Below are 8,424 nucleotides of genomic sequence, written 5' to 3'. Positions count from 1 at the left end.
TTGTGACACTTATTGCTTCTGAGTTGTCGATCTTGCAAAGGCATAATAAATTGTTCACACAGACATCCCCCCTCCTCCTCCCATCACAACACAAGCCTCTGCCAAACCTGCTCCACTGCCCCTCCCCCGGCTCCTGCACCATAGTCACACAGCGAATAATAATAAAAACAATAAAAGAAAGGGGAAAAAAAGAAGAAAAGGAAGATGCGGGACAGAACTATGCAATACACACAGTAGCGTAACTGTGTCCATGTTATCTACTTAACGGACGAATTAAGTCACACAATTTCAACCTATCTTCATATCTTCACTATAAGGTGCATTATAACACACCATTTTTGTCTACTCTGTCTGTGTCTCAGACGAGGGCTGTGGACATTCATGCTTTAAGTGAGAAAAATGCACTAATTCTGTTGTTGTAAATAGACTACAATTTAGGCATTTAGCAGACGCTCTTAATCCAGAGCGACATTAAGCAAGAACAAAAAGCATGGCAATACATCACATACATAAAAAGTAGTTATCATGAAACATGCGTAAGCTGAGAATGTAACAGTGGATGAAACTTTAGAGTGCTATATGTCTACATAAATTGCTACTAATCCACAACTGCAGCAGCAACAGCATGGGGTTCTGGTCTGATGAATGTATGGGTACTTGTCCTCTGTTCCTGGGAACACAATGCTTTCATTACATGTTGCACATGTTTGAAGGATGCTTAGTCTATGACTCAGTCATAGACACCTGGCTATCTTTCAGCTTAGAGTGCCACCTCTGGACTGAAGGCCTTAAGATAACCATTACGCTAATCATAAAGCCTTTAACAGGAACAAGAGAAAAAGTATATCTCTGCTGTTGGGAAGAAACCACCTAACTTCAAAATGTTCATTTTTCAGGAAATTAAAAATATATTTTTTTCAGGAAATGAAGAAAACCTTATATTTTTAAGACAATGGAGTTAAGAGGTTTTGTCTGAAGCGCTTTTTACTACTTAGTTTTTAACAAACACATAGACATACGTGCTATTGGGTGTTCAATAGCACTGATTTATGCAAAAAAGGTTTTTGAAGGTGTCAAATATACTCCTGAGATCAGTAAAAAGAAAAACAATGTTTCTGAAACAACAGTGATATTTGATCCATGATATTTGATCACTTAGAACCGGTGGTTCTAAGTGATATTCACTTGGAATATCAAAATATCAAAAATATGAATGATACATGTTTATCACACGCCTCCAGAGATCAGATAATGTGTACGATCTGTGTGAGATTGTGTGAGTTGAATCTAGTTAGGCGAAAATTAGTGTGGCTTATATGGGGTGTTGCATCATGATCCAAGGAATCCAGAGGAAATGTCCGTTGAACGTCCTACGGTTCAAAAGTTATTGGCCAAAACTTAGCGGACTGGTTTATCACGATTAGATAAATGAGGGGTGAGCGACTTATCCTTAGCTTGGGTTCCAGCCTGATTCGCTGCATTCCGTGGATTTGTTAAATTGTCAGTGACAAAACAAATAGGCCTTTAGACCTATTTGCAGCAAATCAGGCTGGAACCCAGGCTAGGATCGACTTCCGTGGCCTATAGTCCATGAGCCAGTAAGGTTGGTGGGTACCATCTGACAGGAATAATATGCATACAAGATTTTTGGGCCCGAACCACCTAACTTGGCTCCTTTCCAAGCTATGCTCACCGTTTTTTCAAAAAGAGAGGGTCAAGAATCATCAGTTTAGAGTAGAATGCTTCGGTTCTATGTACAGGTATAGGCTAAATTTGCAATGTGTGTTTTGCCATATACACTAAGGGTGTATACCTTCCCAAAATCCCTACGGCAATTATTAATTTGGGTTCCTAGCTTACGGGTAACAGACTACATGAACTTCAGGTGGAACCGGCATCATTATGAATTAACTAGAAAAGTGTGGTTGCCGCAATCGCTTACATCCCACTAGTTTGCTAGCCAATTACAATGACCCCTGTCATCATGTGTAAGTGTGATTCTGCAAGCCATAGAGGTGCTTTGAATTTAAACAACTGTTGTGAGAGAAAAAAACACCTGCTGCAAAGGCATGTACAGTATGTATGGTAAAAATGGATGTCATATATATATATATATTTCCTTAGAATCTGTGTATGTATAACGGTACTAAATCTTTGTGTTATTTACAGTAGAAACCATTGTGTCAAGGCCAGTCCACAAGGGAAACTTTGACAGGAAAAGACTCGCTCACTGTATAGAAAATAGAAGTAAAACTCCTTAAACTGAGACTTAGAAAAAAAAGAATTCTCTTTATTTTAACATGCTCAAAGTGCTCGTGCTCAAAGTGCAATTAAAAAGCAAACGTTTCGGTCCTAGGACCTTCGTCAGTGCTATATAAGGCCAGTCCACACCAATGATTATGTAATTCATATATAGTCAATATGTTGCCACTGCCAGTAGATTACATTTCGTTACTCAATTGAACTTTTCAGAGTGTGTTTTGGCATGGGGCATCAAAGTGTGTTTTGGCATGGGGTTATGAATGGAGGGTGTATACCGTCCCAAAAATCCCTATGAGAATTATTCCTCCCAGATGGTACAGATGGCCCAAATTTGGGGTCATCCTGGCTCACACACTATTACTGTCTGACCACCCGACTCCACCGTAGGGTCTTCACTTCCTGTCCGCATTTAATAGTCCTTGTCCTAGACCAGGAAATATGGCTCGTTTGCCCAGGCTTTTCTTTTTCTTGTTAAACGAAAAGCCTGAGGTCTCCAAGGCTAGACCCTGACAGGTTGAACTCCAGATTTGCACAAGGTCGGTCGGTCTGTCAGACAGACAGACAGAGAAGTTTTGTATTACTATTATTATTATAACACACACACACACGTGCACACACGTGCACACACGTGCACACACACACACACACACACACACACACACACACACACACACACACACACACACACACACACACACACACACACACACACACACACACACACCGAGCGGCAAAAACAATCTTCATCCTTAGATAGCGAACCCTCTCTAAATAAATACAAGTATACTGTCGTAGATTCAGATGAATCACAAGGAGAAGAGAGTGAGTGAAACCCATGCCTTTCTGAAGTAATGGCCGTTCCATGTGGCAACACTGGATGTCTGAGACGAACATGACGATGCAACCCAAGGCATGAGGGAGAGGCAGTTATGGAGAGAGCAACATGTGTACAGTATAGAAGAAACATACTGCTGTCTTTCACTATAGGTTCCTAGGACAGAATGTATATCCTGTAATACAGGATTAGTTATAAGCTAGAGTCGACAGTTGCCCTGTCAAACGTAGAAAAGAGGCTCTGTGTTGTAGATGCTGTCAGTTGCAAAACTGAGAGGGCGTGTGTGTATTCATGTGCACGTGTGTGTGTGTGTGTGTGTGTGTGTGTGTGTGTGTGTGTGTGTGTGTGTGTGTGCGCGAGTGCGTGCGTGCGTGCGTGCGTGCGCACGTGTGTGACAAATCGTGTGTGTGTGTGTGTGTGTGTGTGCCTGTGTGTGTATTTCCCTGCCTGCTTTTGTAGTATGCATGTAGTACAGTACTTAGCATTGCCAAGTTTCAGTTCTCAGCATACAGTATACAGCTGAGCTGAGCTCGCAGCTGTGAACACTGCACTGAATCCAATAAATTGATTTTACAGCTTCAGACCTCTTGCTACTGACCGTGAGAACTAAATCTGCATACATGAAAATGTGATGTTATGCTCTGTGTCATGTGGTTGAGAAACATGCATAAAAGTATGTACATGACACACTATGTTCTGACAATCTTACTAGGGCCATAGGCCATTAGGCCATGCACAAACAAGAGCTCAACAGATATCCCGGTCCTGGGCCAGTTTCTCCAGCTGTCCCCAAGTGAAGGGACAGCTTCTGACAGTGTAAATGTATGATGTTCTTTTACATCAGTGTAAAAGAACAAATTGCCTCTTTTCCCCAAGGATGATGATGATGATGATGATATTGTTACAGGGGGGAAATGCACAATCCAAGTTGCTGTCTTGTTGTACTTGTTTGGTCAATTTATGACTCTGTTTCAGCGTGCAATTGCACCACTTTGGTTACCCTTGAACTTTGGTTGCAGAATCTCCGACCCATATCCATCTGGACCGTTTGTCTGAGAATGTCCCATACCCTGGTCATGTATTAATACTCCCACATGTGCATGTCTGCCCGTGTGACTGCCAGTAATGTGTTCCGAATCGGGCATCTTTGTCGCATCACAGCGTGATATTATAGCCCCTAATCACTTGCATTGCTAGAGCTAGCTAGCTTGATGTGTAATCGTCGAACATTGTGTAATGATCAACCATTACATGATCATTCTTCAAAAGGAGACAAAGCAACCCTGTAATGCCTGTTGTGTGCATGTTCTTGGTGAGGTGGTTATGCTTCTTCACATTACATTTGGGATATGTTCCAAAACAAATTCCTTTTATGAAATAGCCTGAAGGGCCTCACCTGATGATCTAAGGGTGCACTCCAGTTCATATTAAAACTGATGATCTAAGGGTGCACTCCAGTTCATATTAACCTAACTTGTCAGACCTAGCCATGCTTAAGCTGATCAGGAAAGTCTTATAATCAGTTCTATACAAAGGACATACAACGTTGGTTGCGACCTTGTAGTGTTTAATTTAATGTTACTATCTTGCATTGTTTTATTGTTTTCTTTTTAAGATTTTTGGCCTTTATTGAAAGTGACATTGCAGGATCTGACAATCAGCCGTCAGTCCGTCGGTCCGGGAATCGAACCAGAGGCTGGAAAAGAATGGGGTGCATTGCTTTGTACAACATTGTACTAAGCGAGCCGTAGCTGAGCATAATGCCCCTGTAATCACTCAGCAACCTTATGCCTTATCAACGTCTTTCAGATAACTGTCTGCTCTCTCCTACTTATCAAATCCAGACAGTTACAATTGTCCTTCGAGAAACATCCTGCTCTCATCAACCATCTTCCCTATTGACTGTCTCTCAGTCTCGCTGGAGACAGTGGGGGCTGTAGCATGCCACTTGGACACAGGCCCGGGTCTGATCAGCCTTGGTCGGGTCACCTGGAGGAGGGTGTATGTTGTAAGACCCAGAAACACCCAACGATCCCAGGTTTACAACACTGATGATGTGTCCAGGTTTATGCATCTGTAGATGTTTAATTTACTGAAAAACTCTGGGAGTGGCAGTACCAGTGACAACCAGGGACAGACTCTGTGACGACCACGACGAGTGTGGTGACAACTGGAGAGACAGAGGACGGCCGGAGAGACGGTAATCTGGGGCTAGGGTAGTGAGGTTTGGCAGCCCAAACCACTTCCTCCATGAGGAGGAACCAAAAGCTACAAGCTGCAGTAAAACCTGCAAGGAGGGTTTAAAATCAGCCTTGAGTGGCGCCGAGGCTGAGATGTATGCTGTTCAGTAGCAACGACGACGCAACACACAGAAGGATTCTGCATTTCTGATCAGACGAAGGAGGAGCCAGGCCCGGACACCCACAGTGCCAGGAGCCTCTTAGTGTCGCCAACATCTCATCAGCCATATTCCCTATTGACTATTGTCTATTGTCTCGCAGGAGACAGTGGGGGGCTGGGGCTGTAGCATGCCACTTGGACTCAGGCCGGGCCGGGTCTGATCAGCCTTGGTCGGGTCGCCTGGAGGAGTGTGTATGTTGTAAGACTCAGAAACACCCAACGATCCCAGGTTTACAACACTGATGATGTGTTGTAGGAATAAGTTATGTTTAGGAATAAGTTTAGTTTTAGGCAAAGTTTTACTGAGGTTACGTTTAGGAATTCCCGGCCAGCGTTCTTGTATTCTATCTATATAATATATAAAGTCAGGGAAATCAATGTCATGGATCTCTGATATTATGGCTACAACTTCAGACCATGAAGGATTTCATAGCTTATAGCTTTATCCAAAATAGAGAACTGTACCGTAATCTCCACAACAACATTTTGAATGGTACATTGAATATGTTCTGGTGATACAGCATAACAATCTATTGCCTTCCATGGCAGTTGATTTGCCTGGAATAGAGAGTATGCGCATGCTTAAAGTGAATGGCACATCGAGTGGCAAATCGAGTGGCAAAGCAACAGGCAAAGTGAGTTTAACATTGTTTAATGTTGTTTAATGCAATCAAATAAGACTTTTCTGTGTGGATGTATGGGCTGTCAAGGCCAGAAAGTAGTTTTTTGCCACTCAGTAAGCGTTCCTGCATAACTTCCTGGTTTGATGATGATGTCACACGTCACGCATACCCTCTATAGTACCACAGTGATTTGTATATGCATGAATATGAATCTTGTATAGGCAGTAGAGGGCACCTTGCATTGTAAGATACATAATACTGAAATATATCAGGGTTCATAAGCCTTTCCTTTATCTGGAAATACGATTTTATTTTAAGATTTCCCTGGGATTTCCCTACATCTCAGAGAAATGTACATTATGAACGAAAGATGTTTGTTTTAATTAGCCCAGAATGGACCGATCATGGTTAATGTCATGTTCAATTATTGATTGAGATACATGTAATGGTGTTGTTAATACTGTTACTGTAGGCCCAAATGCTACTGGAATAACTATTTTATTAATTCTGGTACTAGTGGTTATAGTGACAGTTCTAGTTATAGTATTTATGTGTATTTATGAGTGTCGTGCAACTGTTTGTTCATTTTGCATTGGAAACAAATCACAGGCTTTCTTGGGTTTAAAATCCTCTTAGCAGACCTTGTATTGAACTGTACTTTCCTTTTTGCAAAACTGTTGTAGTATTCAATCAATCAATTAATCAGGTTTCAACTGTCAACTCACACTTGACAGCACTGTAGCTTCTGTGTGCTGATGCTGTAGTGTACAGTGTCATTTCTGAAAGTATTCTTCATGGCACATAGTGATTGGCTGATTGGAGGGGAGTGGGTCATGTGCGTCATCTAAGTTCTCTTGTGTTCTCATTCTTTGGCCATGTGTCGGCTAATCACACTTTTCTGTGACCCTTTCAGTTATGGACGGCTATTGGTTTCACACATTCCACAACACCAGGGAGGCACATGTCTACCTTTTGCTTCTAAGTAAATCTATCATAAGCTCTTAATGTCATCGCCAAACCATATTTCTGTTATTATCTGTTCATATCTCTACAAATGAGCTCATTTGTGTTTATTTGGTGCATACAGCCATGTGCAACAATTCAAAGTTTGAAACCACACCCAAAGTCAGACTCTACAGAAACAATCAATTGCAAACAGCAGGCCAATAATCAACCATATCAACCATATGAAATGGAATAAACCTAAGCACAATGATTTATGACTCCCACCATCTTGTGACCATTATGGCCCATCACACTACCAGTATTTACTAATGAAAGACACCATAACAGAGGTGTCACACTCCCAGCACGTACAGAATTCATGGAAAATTATTATCTGATGCAGGTACATAAAATATGTACCTGATGAAGACCACTCTGGTCAAAACATTGTTTGAATAAAGTTCACTTGGTGTTTGCAATTTTTTTTTTTGCAATAACAATAAGATGGGACTTAAGGTCCCTGCACACGTTTTTCTGATTTTTAGCAGCGTTTCTCCATCGGTTTTCCGAAAAACGCGTCCAGTGTGCAACCACCTTTATGTACTACCTTTTTATTATATAATATTTCTACTCCTACAGTCTATGTTGGTCAAAAGTAAGAAATATCATTGGCTATAGTCTATATGTATGCATTCATTATAATAGTTATTAAATAAATAAATTCAAGACTAAAAGAAAATATTCAGCATAGATTAAAAATGCACAGTATTTATTTAAAGCACACCCTGTAATGACCCACCCTGAAATGTATAATATATAAAAGTTAAATAACACCGGAAACCAAAACATCATACTGTATATATCATAATAGTTACAACTTCATGTGATGTATTGTCATTGCTACACAATTTTTGCATCAATAATTGAATTGGGATTAAAAAAATAAACTATAATGTATAATAATAGTATACACCTTAAACTTTGCCATTGACCTGAAACATACTGTTCAACCTAAATACTTAATTACACTTATTTACATACTTTGGTGGGAGATTATCTTGATTTGATTTACTTCTGATTGTGAAAGCACCATAAATAGACTAGACCAGTTTGTTAAACAACTCGATTGAAAGAAATCAATGAATCAGTGTATGCAAACGCTCATAATCCTGAAATATTGAAACATTGTCATAGATAGGATAAAACGATAACACACATCATTTCATGGTAGGAATGTTGTCTCGCATATTGCATCCAATGCAATATGCAAACGTTATATATCACTAACACATAACCTGCTGTACTGTACAATAATTAATTTGATCCCACAGGGGGGGGGGGGGGGGGGGGGGGCAACTC

This window comes from Electrona antarctica (assembly GCF_951216825.1).
Source record: "Electrona antarctica genome assembly, chromosome: 19".
NCBI lineage: Eukaryota > Metazoa > Chordata > Actinopteri > Myctophiformes > Myctophidae > Electrona > Electrona antarctica.
The sequence above is the reverse complement of the archived record's forward strand: the minus strand, read 5'-3'. Positions refer to the sequence as shown.